Below are 18,171 nucleotides of genomic sequence, written 5' to 3'. Positions count from 1 at the left end.
TTATCTAAAATGCACCTGTGTGTATGTGTATGAGTGTTCACTTGTCTGTGACCAGCCACAGGTTCGGTGAGCTCTTTGTGTAGTAAACATACCACCTGCAGTCCCCCTGTGGGGGCAGACCTTTATTTGTCATTTATTAACTTACTCAATTCTCATAACCACCCCATAAGGTCAGTACTAATATCTCAATTTTATGGAGAAGCAAGCTGAGACGTAGAGAGCTCCAAGGACTTGCCCAAGGTCACCCAGCACGCAGGTGCAGGTGGTGGAGGGATTTGCACTCATCCATTCAAAATGGGCCCATTGTCTACGCTTTCAACCACTCTTCACACCAACTTTGAGAACTTAAGATGGACTGCACAGAGGCAGCTATTTTTGATTTAGGAGTTGAAGGATGAGTTTTCCAGGTTGGGGTGGGGCTGATGGGGTTTAGTTAGTCTTCTACATACATGGAAAGCCTGAATGAGTTGGGTAAATGCAGTATTTCAGCAAGGTAGGTGGCATAGGTGGACGTGGGCAGGTCATCATACGTCTCAGTTAATCTGTGACAATCAGGTTTTCATCTGCATCCCAGTATAATTATAAAGTGTGTCTCCTTTTATTCTCAAAACAGTCTGGGTTTGGCTGGTGTCAGTAGGGTTTCTTTGTGCCATAGGGAATTGCTAGACAGAGGCCTGTTCATACTGAGTCTTTAAGGGCATGCTTTAGAGTTCGGATTTTCTCTCTTAAGTGGGAAAAGATGTTGGGTGGCTCGAATTGCCTGGAACAAAGCAGGAGTAGCAAGAGGAGACCTGTCCTTATGTATAAAAGGACAAACTTCGTAGGAATGTTGTGAACATTAAATGAAATGGGCTTAAAATACATATAATAAAATGCTCAGAAAAATCTTTTTCTTTTTCTCTTTCTCCCCCTCCTCTTCTTTATGTTTCTTCTTCTTATTATTATTATTAGGAACCATAACCCATTATACTTTCTCCTCTGTGGTCTCTATCTGTTCTTCTCTTGCCTAATCTCACTTCCTTCAACACTAGGCAGGGCCTACATGGTTGCAGAGGGGCAGTGAATGCGCCCTAAGAAATAGAATCCAATGGGCGCCCAAGGGACGTCTGGAGGTAGAGAGGCAACCTATGGTATGAAAAGTTCTCTTGACCCTGCTTCTTGAATTTAAAAGCTCAGGAAACTCAACTGAAGGATGGTACATTGTACGTTTAATCAGTCTCAACACGGCGGTCATGGAAAAAAAAACAAAATCTGAAAACACATTTTAATTCTCACAGCTGGGAATCTAGTTAGGGTCATATAACCAATATAAGCAGCATGGAGCACTCAGTCTAATATTAATATCTAATAGATGGGGTGGCCCCACATCTGCCTCACACATCAAGCCCAGCGTGCTTTTGAAGCAGATATCAAATAATGTTTCCGCTCTTGATTATGTTCCCTTTGTTCTAGGGTGATAGAAAAGAATTGAGAGAAGCATCCCTGGGTACGTTATTTTGGGAGCTGGCAATGGCACACCAAATTGAGTAAGGGAAGAGCTGGGAGATTATTTATTACTAATTGCTGTACAACTTAGCACAAAAGCTAGCCATATTCTGAATCTAACTATGTGAGTCAACCTTTTAATAGTGAAACCAATAGTAAATAATTAGTAATTATTTATTAAGCACCATCGATGCGCCAGGGACATGGTATACATCAAGTAAACCCTGTGTACAGCTTTACGTGTAGGGATTATTATACTCATTTTATCACACTTCTAGATTGTAAACTCCATGATGCCAAGGGCCAGATCTGTTTCACTACTGTGTTCTCTGTGCCTCTTGCAGTGCCTGGTGCATTGTAGACTTTTAATCAGTATTTGTCAAATGAATAAACGAATGACTGTACACAGGAATTAGGGTGTGTATGCAACAGATTAGACAAACTCACATGGAAGTAATTACTCACATGGGGAGTAATCTTTTGGATAGTAAGTTTCAAGGCCCAGAATCATGATGCAATTCCTCTGGTCATAGTACAGTTTTCCAATTCCAAATTCTGAAAGCTTAAGGGAAAAGACTTCTGGGAAGCATTAGGTAGAGATAAGGTGAATGACAGAAGGAGGCAGAAAGCAAAAGACTGAGTGCCCAGGCTGAAGCTCAGGAGCTGCCAAGCCCTCCCTTGGTTCTGCTACTGGAGGATTCATGACTGGGAGAGTCAGTGAATGGAACTAGGTCATTGTTAGCAGAGATTCTGATTTTGTACAATGGCCCCTTCCATTTACACGTTCATTCACAAACATGAATTGTATCAAATTGACTGATCATGTTACTCAGATTAATTGCATTGCAAATAGAGATACAACCTTGATAGTAACAGGAAAGTGACATAGACCCAGGTCTTTCTAGATGGTCAAATTGCCCATTTTCAGGGAGCTTCTTGATCAGTTGTTTTTGCTATTAGAAGGTTGACTCAATTAAATAGCTAGATCCAGAATACGACTAGCTCTTGCGCTCAGTTGTGCAGTAATTAGATTGCTTATGCATTAATTCATGACGTGTTAGTCAAAAAAAGTGATGGCGTTTGGTTAATTTAAATAAACAAAATATCAACTACCCACTGCCTTCTTTTCCACTTGCAGAAATGTGCAATATTAGCAAGTACCAGTGCCAGGATAAACTGAACTAAAATTGCAATGCTTTAGTGGGTTGCAAAGAACAGAGACATGAGCCGGCTAGTTCTAGAGTTGGAGGTTTAGCGTAATATTTGAGAGACTCAAGGAAGCAAAAAAATCACCTCTGGAGTCATACAGGCCTCTTGGAGCCCTCAAAGCTCACCGAGAAAGCAGCAGCGTGAAGTGGGTTTTAGTTCTTCCACTTCCAGGCTGTGCAACCTTGGGCAAGGTGTATAACCTCTCTGATAGTTTCTAACCCACAGGGTTGTTGGGATTAAATCAGTGAAAATACACAAGTATTTGTAGTGGCCAGCCCATGTGGTATGGACTTGTAGAGCATTGCCCATCGTTACGGTTGTTGTCGCCGTTCAGCTCACCCACGTGTTAGGGACCCATCATGGGTGCTGGCTCTTCTGCTATTCTGCCTTTAGAGGTGGACACCACCTCTTCTAGTCAGTTGGCCACACTTGGAACTCAAGTTCTCTCTCACTTTGACTCGATGTCTCCTCTTACTACTTCTTTCATCTCTAGTGGTTTGCTCCCCGACTCCATGCCAGATTATTTCAAATCCACTCCTTCAGCCATCCTTCCTCTCACTCTGCTCTTAGCAGACAATCAAACAAATACACACAACGATCCCTTCACTGCTTCACCTCTGCCTTTCTGCCCCTCACTTTCAGATCCAGGCACATTGACTTTCTCTAAGTCCCTCAAATGATCTTGTTTCTATCAAAATTAAGGCCTTTGGACAATCTATTTCTTATGAAGGCTCCTGCAGCACTTTTTGCCGAACTCCTTTTTATCCTTTAAATTTCCCAGGGAAGTTTTCCAAGACCCGCCTTACCTCCAGGTCAAGTTTTTCTGGCACAGGCTCTTGGGCTACCTTGTAGTTCTCCCTCATAACATTATTACAAGTGGCTATTTGTGTAGTTTCATGCTTCAGATCTTTCTCTGCTGCTGGTTTGAAAGTCAACGAGGGCAGAATTCAAGCCTCTCCATCTCACCGCTGTACTCCTAGCATCTAGAACAGTGCCTGGACCATATTAGGCCTAAAGAGAAGGGTAGAATGAATGAGAGAATAAATCAACTTAAATTTTCAAACCAATTGTTCTAAAGATAAATCTCCAAGGCTATTGTATATGATGCTAATGTGCTTCCAAGCTTTAAACTTGAGACCACTGCCTTATCCATTCGCTTTCCTATCTCAACGCCCCTTTCCACCAGACTTCAGGACGTTTTTATAAGAATGACCTCCGTCATGACACCTTTGTAAATTCTGCTTTGAGTATGTTTCCCTCCATATCTCCCCAGTTCTTGTCTTCCTTATTTCAGCTATTGGCACCACCATTTCCTCCACTTTGTTAAGGCCAAAATCAAAGACGCCTAAAGAGCATTTACAGCTATTTTCTGATTGCAAATGTAGTATTGTTCATTGTAGAAATTTGAAAAAATATATGTAAAAATCAAGCATTCAAAATATAGTAAAATAAGTATTCAAAATATAGTAAAATAAATTCGAAATATAGTAAAATAAATATTCAAAATATAGTAAAAATCAAGTATTCATCTACTAACCAACAAACTATCTTGGGATATACCATTTCTGAATTCTTCTATGAATACACATACAGTTTTTTAAAGTGCAACAGGTTCTACCTTCTTTTCTTATTGTGAAATATGACATATACAAAAAATAAAAAGCAATAATTTTCAAAGTACATTCCAACAAGCAGCTACAGAACAGATTTCATCGTTTGGTATGGGTTACCATTCCATAGTTTCAAGCTTTTCCTTCTAGCTACTCCAAAACACTGGAGGCTAAAAAGAAACATCAATATAAAGATTCTACAGTCATACTCATTTATTTAATCCTATCTTCTCTATTAGAACTCCTCCTTCTCCTTTGATCCTTCTCTTACTCTTTGGGCTATGCTCTTTCTAAGTTTTTTATGTTGAGAAGGGGTGTTGATAATATGGGACAGGGGGAAGGAATTAGTTGACATTTTGGAGAGGCTGGCCCCTCTGGGTTTCAGGGTTTATCTATCCCAGGAACCCTCAGGAAGTAATGAGTTTCAGGAAAGCAAACTTAGCGCATGAAACTTTGATAGAGTCTCAGAGTACTAGGTGTTCTTTAGGGTTAACAGGCATGATGTTCATTGGGGTATGGCAAACCATGGCAATTAGCAATAACTAGCTGAAGCATACATAAGAGTAGCTTCCAGAATAGCCTCTCAACTCTATTAGAACTCTCTTAGCCACTGATATCTTTCTGTTATCTTTCTTTTCCCCTTTTTGGTATGGAAGGTATTAGCGATCCCATGGTGCCTACGCCAGGCTTTTTCCTGGAAATCATGTCCCATGTTTTCAGGGACACTTTCACCTCTGAATGTCATGTCCCCTGTAGGGGAGAGGGTAATGACTTCCCTTGCAGAGTTGGGTTGAGAGAGAGAGAGAGAGAGAGAGAGAGAGAGAGAGAGAGAGAGAGAGAGAGAGAAAAGCCACATCTGAGCAACTTAAAAGGTTTCCTGGAAGCAACTCTTAGGTATAATTATAGATAGTTTTAGCTTCTCCATTACAGAAATAAGTTTCATAAGGGCAAGCTTCAAAATCAAGGGCTTGGTCCATTTTGGGGGGAGTCCCTAATGTTTGAAGGAGCCCCAGGGGTTTCCAAGATAGGAAAGTTTAACAGTTCCTTATTTTTTTCTCCAGTCCCTCAAGGGACTCTGCCAATACTTTTTAATTATTAGCCCACTATAGTTTGGAATGTGTCCAGGTGTTACATCTAGCTATACAGAATTGCAGATCCTGTTCTAATCTCCATGTGTTGGAGTTGTTTAAATGAGCTATCCAGACAGACTGAGTTAGATTGTGTGTTGCAGAAAATTTAGTTTCTAGATACAATAAACCTCTCTGCCTTTGGTCTCATATAGTCAGTGAAGTTCTAGAGTACATACACTATCATCTTTTATCCTGTATTCTGATTTACCTTAGTCCCACCCAGATTGCCTTCGTTTTTATCTCTAATTGAAGACAGATCTCTTTTTCAGTTACTTTAACTGTTATTGTATGTAGCAATGCTGACTTTCTGAGCTGTGGAGCTCCAACTCTGAATCTTAGGTGTCACAGAAGTACTCAAAGTTCCCAGGAAATACCAGCTTATATATATATATGTATCTCAGAATCTAGAAATAATTTTGGCTGCTATAAGAGCTTACAATCTAGGCTCCAATTTTCTTATAAGTATTTTCTAAAAGAGACTGAAATCAAGGAGTTGGCAGGATCATACTTTCTCTGAAATCTGAGGTATACTGGGGGTAGCTTGTCAGCAGTCCATAGCTCATTTTCTACCACTGTCATATGGCTATGGGTCTCCCACCACAGTGTCCAAATTCCTTCCACTTATAAGGAGTCCAGTCATAATGGATTAAGGCCTACCCTGATTCAGTTTGGTCTCATCTTAACACGTTCTTCGAAGATCTGATTTACAAATGAGTTTGCACCCACAGGGCTGGGGGTCTCAGACTTGTACATGATTATGGGCGGGGGACATGACTCAATTCATAACACTAATGAAGGGTACTGCCTAATGAAGATTTCTTTAGCCACTTTCATTGTGTTATTCTTCCATTCATGACTCAACAGTGCCATTTTATAGCTTATCAGATGAATTCTAAACTCCTTAGTCCTACATTTAATAACGCTCATGCTTGGCTTTAATACTTCTTCCTAAAGTTTATTCCCCATTCTTTTTGTACAAGGACCATCCGCTGCAGCCTGGATGATTATTTCCTCGCTTTCCTCACCAGACAACTCTCCTGACCATTTTCCTGCTTGTCCTCCTTCTTGAAACTTACTCCAGTCCAAACCTCTCCGTCTTCAAGATCCATCTGAAGTTTCAGATGCTCTTTGAAGTCTTCTGTCAGTTGCCTCCATCTAGAGATCTTTTCCCAGAATTTCCAATATTTGCAATTAGTTCCAATTACCTTGTAGCATTTCCCGCTGTTCAACTACTTAATTTGTGTTTCCTCAGTGAAAGTTCAGTTCCCTTTTTTAAGGGCAGATGTTTTGTCATCTTCTTTAGATTCCTCTACAGCACATGTGCCCGCTACAAGTTTGAATGCTCAATAATGACAAACCCAAGATGACTTGACTCCATACGGGAAGAAAATTATACTCACTTGTCAAGCAGAACAGGTATTTCGAATCATTTTCCCAGTCATGATAAAAACTTTCACAGAGCATGTCTTTTAGTTTCCTCATTTTAAAAGCAAATGCCATATAATGAGTGGGCTTAAGCAATGGGAATTTATTGGCCTGCAGTTTCTAACCTAGGAGATCTCTAAAATCAAAGTATCATGAAGGTGATGTTTTCTCCCAGAAGTATGTGATATTCTGGGGCTGGCTGCTGCTGATCCTTGTTCCTTGGCTTTTCTGTCATATGGCAGTGCACATGGCAGCCTCTCCTGGATTCTATGTTCTGTTAACTTCCAGCTTCTGGCTGCTCCTTCTGTATGTTTCTTTCTCAGTAACTTTCACTGTAAAATCTCCAGTAATAGGATTAAGATTCATTCTGAGATAGTTTGGCCAACCCTAACTGAGGTAACCTCAAAAAGTTTCTATTTACAAGGGTTCACACCAGAGAATTAAGTTTAAGAAACTGTTTTATTCTGGGGTACATATCTCCAAACCACTACAGCATCTACATTCTTTAATCCCAGTCTTCCTCTGAATAATGTCATATGTGCCATGAGAGATTGGGATTACATCTTCATTTAGCAGGAGTGAGGCAGAGTTTTCATCTGCATACAAAGCTAACTGGTTCCCTAGAAGCAATTCAGTGATCTCAATGGATGGAGTATTGGTATCTAAAGGCAGTCGACAGATGGGGAATGCCCCTATCTTTGCCAGGAGAGGGGAAAATATGAGGTTCAATATGTTTCTTTAAATGTTGAATGGTAACCTCAAGATGATGTTTATTGAGGCCATATTTCCATTTTTAGGAAAAAAAGATAGATGAGCCTACACCTCATTTAATAAAAATTAAGCATACAGATAAAAGATACAATACGCTTATATATGCTCACATCAGAGAAGAACATTGAAAGTTAAGGAGGGGATGTACTGTGGCTTTGCAAAGAGGTGCCTCTTGGGGACTTTTACTATCTATGTCATCCACAGAAGTCAGTGTCTTTGCTACTGTGGAGGACAAACCATCTCCCAATTGGTCTGCTTTTCAAAAGTCCAGTATCAACTCTACTCCTGAAAATGTCTGCATCAAAACAGACACTTAAGGAGTTTCATCCTAAATATAAACCTGAAGTATGAGATGATTACCAAGCCTGGATGGCAGGTTTTGAAATAAATCATTAGAATGACATATTCTATCAGAGCGCATGTCAGTTTGTTCACTGATGTGTCCTAAGCACCTAGAAAAGTGTTTGCCACTTAGTAAGTGCACAGTAAATATTTGTTTAATTTAATTTAGTTTAATTATTCAATTCTTAGGCCCGTGGTCAGGTGTGGGCACGTAGGTGGGTGTGCATATGCATTTGAATGGAGAGAAAAAAAAAGAAAGCAGCTCATGCTTTCTCGAAATGCTCTAAGGTCCCCCCAAAATAAATCACAACTTATGATAATAATGGTGCTGTTCAGTTTACAGCGTTCTTTCATCTTCATTCATTTATTCAGTTAATATCAGTTAGGCACCTATTATATACCAGGCCCTCTGGAGGAGAGTAGGGTTATGGATATGTACCTACCTGCGTGTGTTTCCAGTCCAGGAAGGGAAAATAGACAAAGAGACTATGACAGTGTGGTATGTTAAATACAGTGGTGATCAAAGAGGACTTAGAAAGGTCAGCTACCCCAGTTGTAGGCAACCAGGATGGCTTCCCTAAGGAGATGCTGCTCAGGCTGAGGTCTCTTAAGGGTCTGACTCAGAAGGAAAAGGAAAGATAGGCATGTGTCCTGTCTTATTCAAATAAGACCCTCATTCTACCTCATTCCCTAAGCATCTGCTCCTTACTTCCCACCCACTGGGGCAGAATAGGCAGATCCCAAGTAAACTCTCCTGATGTCCTTGCTGACTCAGGAGCTCCCAGTCTGCGGCAGGGCGGGTACTGGCCGAGCGGGATTCCTCTTGTATGTGGTCTGTCACTACCTCTCTCCCGTGGCCTGCCCAATGCCCTGGACCAGAGACCATAGCCTTCCGGACTCTGCTACTCACTGGTGGGGCGGGCTACTGTATCCACCTGAGCAGCACCCACAGGCTCTTGGCTCACCCTACTGCTGTCACTTCTGCAAAGAAATTATATTCTCCCTGCCTCAGCTTCCTCAGTAAGCAGTCTAGTGTCAGTAATGAGACTCCCAATCCCTTTTTTATTCCTTGCACAGTGGAGAGAACAACGTGCGGTGTCAAGCTCATTCACTCAAATTTAAGGGGCCCAGAGTTCTTCCCTGGGCTTACCTCTCCTTAGGAGTCATCTGGGGCTCTCCTATCCCCTTTCCTCTCAGCTACTCTCTGGAGGAACAAACCCAAGAGCACTGTATGTGGTCCTAATTTACTGATGGTGGAGTCAAGAGAATAATACTGATGGTTGTGATTTAGTGAACACCTACTATGTGCTCACAAGAACTTTAAATCATGAACTCTAATAATATTCAGCAACCCTGCAAGGTAGTTATATCAGGTAAGAAAACTGAGACTCAAGGAAGTTTATAATGTGCACATGGGTATAGTGGTTCTTAGTTGTAGACTTAGGATTCAAATTCTGGTGTATCCCACTCGAAGGCTGTGTTCTTTCTAGAATATCATGGGACTAGTCATCTGCCCAAGACATATTCCTAATACCTTATTTTCCAGGCAGTTTTTTTAATGGAAAGTTTCAAGCTTTTATACCCCCATCTTTCTGCAGTGGAAGGAAAAGTTTTCTGTTTCTAGGTCATCTTATAAAGCCCCCTGCCTCAGTTCCCTAAATCCTGGCATAGGGTAAATAATTCCAGGGTACCTGGGCATAGTCAGTCATGCTCAGCAGCATGCAAGCTTTCCCCCACCTCCTAATTTTTTGGAACAGTGGCAAATTATTTCACCGTAAGGCCTTTAAATCTTTGGGTTTGTTACTGAATAGCCGTGATGTACCAGTCACTATGAATACAAAGATAATTAAGAGATAAATCCTGTCTTTGAGGAGCTATAGTCCAGTAACAGAGCTGGACTCAAGGTCCAATAATTACAATGCAGTAAAGAAAATGCAACAATAGGATTATGTATAAGAACAGTGATAAGAGAAAGGCCAGACTATCTCTGCCTGGGGAGATAGGGGAGAATTCACTAAGAAGGTGACATTTGGGGCAGAGTATGATGTATGAGTACAAGTATGTAGGGCAAATAAGGGAGGGAGAGGACATCAGAGGCAGAGACAGTTGGATCATCTGGAAGGATCCTATTCTGGCTTGGCCAATGTCCCTCGTACGAGCAAGGGTGAGATACTTGCCCCTCTGTATCTTAGTCTCCCCTAACAGGGAAAATCGACTGCAATAGCTACCAACATCTTCAGTAAGGTCCTTTCTGGCTCGAATGGATGATGCAACGTCAGAAAAATCTGGACCAGTTTTCTTGTTTCCTCTGATGAGTATGAAACTCCTTGGCCCTAATGTTCTCTGCTGTGGGAAGGGCATTCACCCTTTCAAGCTTCTAGGAGTCCATTTAGTAAATTAATACTGGAGCTACTGTGTATTGAATCACAGCTTGTAGTTGTCATCAGCTTAGCACTCCTCCTAGAGACAGGCTCACACCAAGACTACCCAGCAGCCAGCTTAGGAGAGAGGGGCTAATTGTCTTCCCATTTCTTCCTCTGATTACAGGGATTCTGTTAATGATGAATGTGGGAAATGTAGCATTTGAAAGGGAGCATTTACTATTTTTAAGTAACAGTTTTAAATGTAATTGCAGAAGTAATACATATGCCTTGCAGAAAATGCTGAAAAGTAGCAAGGGAGAAAATAATCACCTGTCAGTTCTTTATGAAGAGATAATCATGTCAACATTCTGTACTTCATGCATTTAGTTTAGAAAATATATGGGAAATAACAGTGTGCTACGCATACTGCTTTGTTACGTATCTTTCTCACTTAATAATATGAAAATGTTATCTCATTAATAGTCTTCTGCTGCATTATTTTTAATGGATTCATAATATACTCTACCTTGTATGATTTATTCAACCAGCCTTTTATCACTGGGGATTGAGATTGTTTTAGAATGTGTTGTGCTCATAAATAACACCATGGTGAACATCTTGTAGCTCTAACTTTATGCATGTAAATGGTTACTCTAAGCTTGGGAGAGCACTGAGCAGGCAGACTGGATTTAGAAATGAGTCTTCTGTGAGTCTGCGAGAGCAGCAAGAGCAGTGGCTTTGTTTACAAAGAATTGTCTCCCTGTCTGCATGTGCTTAGGATGATTGGTCGACCAGAAGCCCAGGGCACACCCTAGCTGAGCCACGTCAATCATGCTACCTGGCACCACCCCATGTGGGGCTGGTCCCTCCGGCTTGGGAGGGAAGCCTGGCAGGGTGGGAAAGCACCGTGGGGTAAAGAAGGAGAGGGCCCTCGGCATGTTTTCAGGACTCCAGGCTGCTGTTGAGTGCTTTGGATAATTAAAAAGAGACCCCCACCCAGGCCACATCTTTAGTCTAAAATGTACTGCGTGTGGATTTTGGAATTGGCTCCTGGGGGACGGGGTGGAAGCACAGTCTTCTGGGACCCCTAAACTAGGCTGGAGAAAGTGTTCCAGAATTATTGTGTGGAGATGAATCCTCCCAGGCAGGCCTCGATGACCTCATAGGTCCTTCCCATCTATAATTGCTGTGATTATGGAACAGATTTTAGAATGTGACCAGACTCAGAATACAAACATTAAAAAAAAAATCAACCAGCCCCAGTGGAGTTACAGGCAAATCTTCTCTGTCTGTATTTTCAGCCTGAAAACCACATCTGCTCTCTCTGATATTTAGGGGAAGGCGGCTTCCTGGGCTGATTGCAGAAGCACATTCTAGAGTCCACTCTCTCTGGGCAACGAAGTGTACATATAGCTTCCTACGATAGTCCCACCTGCACATGGAAGAAGGGAATGGAAATAATTTCATGCCCATCACTCTCACCTTTTATGAACTGGCCGTAATATAACTGGGGAATTTGGGATGAGGCCACAGAACTCCTGCAACTCTTGATACGTGTCCTCAGCATTCTTTCCACTTGGTGTAGAAACAATTTTCAAAGAAGGAGCACACGTGGTTATGAGAGGGTGAGGATGCCACCAATATTATTACTCTAGGCCTGGCCTAGCATTTGTCCAAACCTCACTTGACAAATATTTATCATTAGAAATGTGATAAAGTCATACATCACTAAAATCTTTGAAGAGAAAAAGTTTTTAAAACTGATTTGTTTACTGCTTTATCTCCAGGCTTATAAAATGCCCTCATCAATTCCTTCTTGAATGAATGAATGCGTGAATGAAGCAAGCCCTCCTATGGCAGGGTACTGTACTAATGCCAGGAGAGCAGCATGGTGTAATGGAAGGGCACTGGCTTTGCAGTCACAGAAATGAGGGCTCCAATCTGGACTCAGAGCTTCCCTCTCCTCTTCTGGAAAATGGGAATAGCGATGCCCACCTCATCAGAGGTTATGATGATGAAATCTGCTACTAAAATGTCTTGCACAGCACCAAGGACCCGGCAGGTGTTGTGTGAGCTCTTATCATCCTCCTCCTTATGGACAATCTGGACCGTGCATCTCCCAGAGGATTGAGTCAGGTTGGGAAGATGCTCGAGAAGGAAGGACTGGCAGTTTATATGCTCCACCGTCTCTCCCCTGCACCTTGCAGAGGAGACTGGCTGTGTCTACTCTAAGCCATCAATCTCTTTTCAGGCCACACACCTGGAACCGTGAACTGAGAAGCAGCACTCCAGCGGCAGCTGGTTCATCTTAGAGCTACAGCCCAGACACAGGGAGAATTTAGAAAAGAGAGAGGAGGGAGGTTTTCATCCCTCTCCACAAAGAAAGAGTGAAGCTCTCAATTTGATTATTGCGTTGGCATGTTGGCTTGGCAACTGATGTATTCCATTTACAGCATCGCAGTACATAAAACTGCATGATTCCGACTTATGGTCCACCAGAGTTTGATTATATTTAAAAGTCAGATATGGACGATGTCCATTGTCCACATCAGGGGAGAAGGATCAGCAACGCCATGAATCTCAATTCTTTGTGGACTTATATTCCCCAAACTAATTGCTTATTTGCTCAAATAAAAAGCTCAACATTGAGTAGCAGTCATTAGCAAATGCAAGCTGATTACATTTCATAGGAATGTCTGAACTTCCCACGCCTTATATTTCATACCAGAAGCCTAAGCTGAAATATTTTCATGCGGCAACACTTTTGATAGAAGCAAAATAATTTAAACAAATAATTAGCCTTGAGAATAAAAGTGTACACAAAAGCACAATTAATGAATTTACTAATTGTTCTTCCCTGCTGTGGACATTGCTCAAAGTTGAATTTTAAGCTATTACATAAATATTAACTACTGTACCAAGCCACAGAACTGGATGACTCACCATTAGTCATTAATGTTGCCTTAAAAACAGACTCGAGCTCTCAGAGAGAAAAAGCATTCACCTAGGCAGACATTATTTTGAAAAGAAAGCAAGACTTAGATGATAAACTGGTCTTTGAGTCTTTGGAGAAAAACACACACACCAGAGATTTGTGGGTTTTAATGCCCTATGTAAATATCAGACAGGCAACATTTATTTTATTCAAAATTCTCCATTAGCTGAATAGGTATGAATTTGCTCTGTCTGACCAGGCTGTCAGAAGTGCCTGCCTGCCTTTTTATCCCACCCCTTGCTGGAATGGAATCGAAATGGGAATGGACGTGCCTTTGGAGGTTGATTTCCCTGTATGCGGTGGTGGCAGACTGTTCTTCCTCCTCTTCATCTTCTCTTTCGCCTTCTTTAAATCTTACAGGTTTCATGTTTTCTGGATTTGCCTACAAGGCCAAAAACTCTTGACTGAAAAACAGAAAATGTTCTCATGTTTTCCCAGCTTGGGAATAAAAGTGGGAGAAGGCAATTGAGTGATATTCAAGGGTTAGATAAATTCCTGGCAGAACTGTTGGGTGTTTCCTTAAACAGACCGACACACACACACAAATTAATCTTGTATGCCTTATGGTGGTTGACCATTTAATGTCTTTTCTAAATACTATTAATTTGACATTTAATATTAGGGAGCACGTATCGTTCACCTTCTAAGCAATGCACTTTAAAGTAAATCTACTCATATAAAGTATTGGTGATTTCTATCTATGACTTTGGCATCTTAAGGGGCTGCGTATGGACTGACATCCAGTCGTAAAATGGAAAATTCAGGCAATTGTCACATTGTGGGATTGTCTTTCCTCTGGTCTACGGCTTAGCATGCAATTGATGGAATGATCTGTATAGGATCTGATCCTAATAGGGAAAATGAAATAGTAAGAGGCCCTGCAGTAGTGTCGTATCTGCAGCGATGGGATATTCTAGAGGGAGAAAAAGGAGATGAATGGCTTAAAGAAGGGGTTCAACTACTAAAATTATCTGAAAATTGCTATTTTATGACATTCTATTGGGTGAAGGGCCAAGGCTGAGGGTGGCAGGGATGGGAGAAGGAGGTGGAGACAGGGCGGGGATAATAAATGCTGCTTCTCCTTCCTGACCCACCAGTTCTGTGAGAGCTCTCCTTGTTCCTGAGGCACAGGGGGTCTGGTTCCACGGAGCTGCTCGGGGCAGGGCAGGGGTCCGTATAATGAACGAATTGAGGGGCTTCACAAAAGGTCTCGTCTCCCCACCAACATGAGGCTTATAATATAAAAGTGTGTTTACCCTCCTCCGGTCTCCCCTCTGCCCAAGTGACTAAGAACACAGGAAGGAGCGAGGAGGGAAAAAGAGTCAAAGCAGGAGGGGCCCCTCTTGTCACCCAGGCTGGCCTGCCCTGGTGGCAGCACTGACGAGGTCTGATCTCTCCCATTTTACCATCCAGAAAATAGATTTCTGATAGGTTTTGTTAATTTGTCAGCACAAAGAAGCAGAGACCGTGAGCCTGTGGGGTGTGTGTGTGTGTGAGTGTGTGTGTGTGTGTGTGTGTGTGTGTGTGTGTGTCAGGGGGGAGTGTGGTAAGGGGGAGGGCATAGTGGAAGGGAGGGAGAGGGCGGTGATGGGCAAGGATCTGACTTTGAGGGGACAAAGGACACAGAAGAGAGGTTGGTGAGGCAGGGAAGTGGAGGTATTTTTCCATCTTTACATTTTGCCTAGGGCCATCCAAGTCTACCCGTGCAAGCCTGGTTCCCCTGAGATGTACCAGAGAGCAAATTTCTACAGGCAGGAAGTCTGGGCAGAGAGGGTTCTTAGCCTAGTGCAGCCTGGGCGAGCTCTGCTGCAGATGTGGCCCAGTGGGGAGAGGAGTCCTGAGTCCCTGACATCCACTTCAAAGGGGCCACAGGGCTGGTTTGCTGCTCTCTGATTACCCCTTTCTGCTTTAGTCCTGGACATGGGCAAGGCACCATGGAGGAATGGCTGGGGGTCTGAGCTCTGCAGCTTTTACCTGCATTTGAATCCTGGCTCCTTCACCGTCACCTGTGTGACCTTGTGAGGGAGCTCTGACCTCTCTGTTCCTCAATTTCCTCCTCTACATATGCGGATGGCAATAGGACCTACCTTACAGACCTGCCACCAAGATTAAATGAGACCACAAATAGAAAGCACTAGAACAGTGTCTGGTGCCAAGTGTGTGTCATAAATGTTACCTAAAATCCCAATTGTCGTTTCCCTCCAGTCTTCAAAATTCTCCACCGCATCCAAGTGACGAACAAATCAGAACAGCTTTGAGGTTTTTTTTTTTTTTTTTTTTCTTCCTGGAATGGTTTCCAGAATGATTTGGCTTCTGGAGAGGGAATTATAAGGCAGCTGAACTTCTCTGCTTCTGTCTTCGACTCATTATCGTGCAGGAGTAACACAGGTTAATCGCATAGCTAATTAAGAGATAACATTAATGGAATCTGAGTTGGTGCCCTGATAAAGTCGAGACCTGGCAGATAAATGCTGAGGTGGAGCCAAGCCATTTATTTGAGGAGCAGCGGGCCCCTATCAGGGCAGCAACTCCAGTTCCATTAGCATTATTGATATTACACCCCAATCTAAAAATGCACGGAAATTCGATGCATCTTCCCCCCCCCCCCCCCTTTTTTTCTTTTTCTTTTCTTCAGAGGCAGCCATATTTAGCAGTATGGGCTGAACCAATGCTTCAGTAGTTAGATTAAATGAGCCCCTATAGCTGAACAACACATTTAATAATGAATTAACATTAAAGAAATTCATTCATGGCATACATCGCTGTAATAAATACGCTGCCTTCTGCGGCGGGGGTGGGGGCTGGGGTTGACAGCGCGTCTAGCAGAACCGATAGCTCTCCGAATTGATCAGTTGTTTTTCCAGAGCTTTGCCTCTGAGCAGATCAATGAAGGAGCTGAAGTACCATTTGTATTATTTCTCCCCGTCTCCTTCCGGCTAACTTAATGAAAGCGTTTTGGAGATTTCCTCTCCTCTTTAGCTTTAATAAATTCTTTCATGGCTTCTTTAATTGTTGCTTTTTTTTTTTTAACCTTTCTCGGGGAATGATGATCAATTACTATATTCAGCAAGCTGATAGCTGACAAATTCTAAAGGCGCCCATGATTTAAAGGAAGAACGGAGGTGCTTCCTCCCAGGAAGGATGGCAGTTCTCTCGGACCCGCCCGGAGGCCAAGTGCATTTCACCGGTCTGCAAGATACCCTGCCCGGTCTGGCAAGATACCTTGCCCAAGGTCTGCAAGATACCCTGACGCAGGCCTCAGATTTTGTGACGCCATCACCTATTGCATCCTCACTTCTTCCTCCTGCGGGCTGCAGTTGCCTCTAAGCCCCCACGCCAGCAAAATTCCTTCAGTCAATAAGGCTCAACTCAGGCCTTGTACAGGGCGAAGAGAAGCAGCCACCGAAGACAGGAGACTTCATTTAGCATTCCTGTGCTGAGAATGTTGAATGCGGAGTCCGTAAGGAGAAGTAAACATGGGGACTGCCTGAGAATGACAAATCAGGGAAATACAGACTGGCTTCTTAGTACTGGTGGGAGCTGCGAGTGGGCAGAATGGGGTTCAGGTGCCAGCGCTGCCTCTCGGGGCCCCTGGAACTCTGCGACACTGGGCTAGCGCCACACCTGGAGCCTAAAAGCACACACAAAGGGGCGGTTCCTGTTGTTGTTGTTAGGGTCACACATAGTTGTCATGTCACCCAGACTTAGGGAAAGCAAAGCCAAATTCCAGTTATTATTATTATTCCATCAAAATTATTAAATAGCAAAAAATTCACCCTGGGCCATTTGAGTTTTGGCATTGGGTATTAAGATTTCAAGTAGGAGTAAATTTAAGTTCAAAAGTCCTGTCGCTATTTTTAGCAATATAAATTTAAAGTACATTGAGAATCAGACAGTCACACACTTTTTTGCTCTTCAGAATTCCCATTTGAGTCTCAAAAGCCCATAGATTCCTTTCAGCAATTTTCCAAATAAATCTGAGTACACCTGAAACACTGAAAGTCAATGGGAAAATTCTTCTTTTGTTCTGAAATTTGAAGCAGAAATTTCACAAGATTAAATGTCAAAATTGTATTGTCATATATGAAGGTCTGTCATTAAGCCTTATAAACACATGGTTATGCTATTTATTTTAATTGCCTCATTAAACTAGTAACTCTTAATTATGTAAATATGTGATAAAAATCTGTGAAAACCACACGCAAAAGGTCCTTGTGTTAGGAAAAGAAACTCACAAAGTAAAGAAACTCACAATCAAGAATTAAATCTCTAAAAATCTACACATAAAGCCAGCCAGGGTTTTATGGAGATGGTGACCTACCAGGCCTATAAACTAAAGAGTAAATTCTACTCTGTTCAGCCCATGATAAATACACACAATTTCCATGTCGAGCTAACTCTAATTACCAGCAATGTCAATATGAGGTACGTGCCCAAGAACACAGAGTAGCTGGCAGACATGAGGATTTTCTTAAGATTTTCTTGGGAGCTGTGAGAACCCCAAATAGGCCAGCTCCCCTCCCATTGATTTGTGGTTAAGTAAGATGCTATAAAAAAAAATGTGGGCAAATAGCAAATGACTTTATTAGAATGTGCAAGGTACGCTTTGTGGGTGGGATTGTGTCCCCTGGAAGATAGAGTCACGTCCTAACCCCGGATCTCTATGAATGTCACCTTATTTGGAAACAGGGTCTGTGGATATAATCAAGTTAAGATGAAGTGGTAGTGGATTAGGATGGGTCCTAATTTACTGGTTGGTATTTTTATAAAAAGAGGGGAATTTGGATAGACACTCAAGGAGAATACCATGTGGTGAGGAAGGGAGAGGTTGAGGAGATGCA

General features: G+C 42.3%; 1 long non-coding RNA gene across 1 annotated transcript; it reads right to left on the bottom strand.

Annotated features, from left to right (window-relative positions):
- Positions 1–13,426: 13,426 nt before the first annotated feature.
- Positions 13,427–16,578, bottom strand: LOC143662667 (uncharacterized). Its single transcript, XR_013165531.1, has 3 exons — positions 16,111–16,578; positions 15,507–15,731; positions 13,427–13,734 (listed from the first exon to the last, which is right to left on the bottom strand). It is a non-coding gene; the product is annotated as an uncharacterized LOC143662667 (long non-coding RNA).
- Between the last annotated feature and the right edge of the window lie 1,593 nt (positions 16,579–18,171).

Source organism: Tamandua tetradactyla, chromosome 18, assembly GCF_023851605.1.
Source record: "Tamandua tetradactyla isolate mTamTet1 chromosome 18, mTamTet1.pri, whole genome shotgun sequence".
Taxonomy (NCBI): Eukaryota; Metazoa; Chordata; class Mammalia; order Pilosa; family Myrmecophagidae; genus Tamandua; species Tamandua tetradactyla.
Note: the sequence above shows the minus strand (reverse complement) of the source record. Positions and strands in the feature narration are given on the sequence as shown.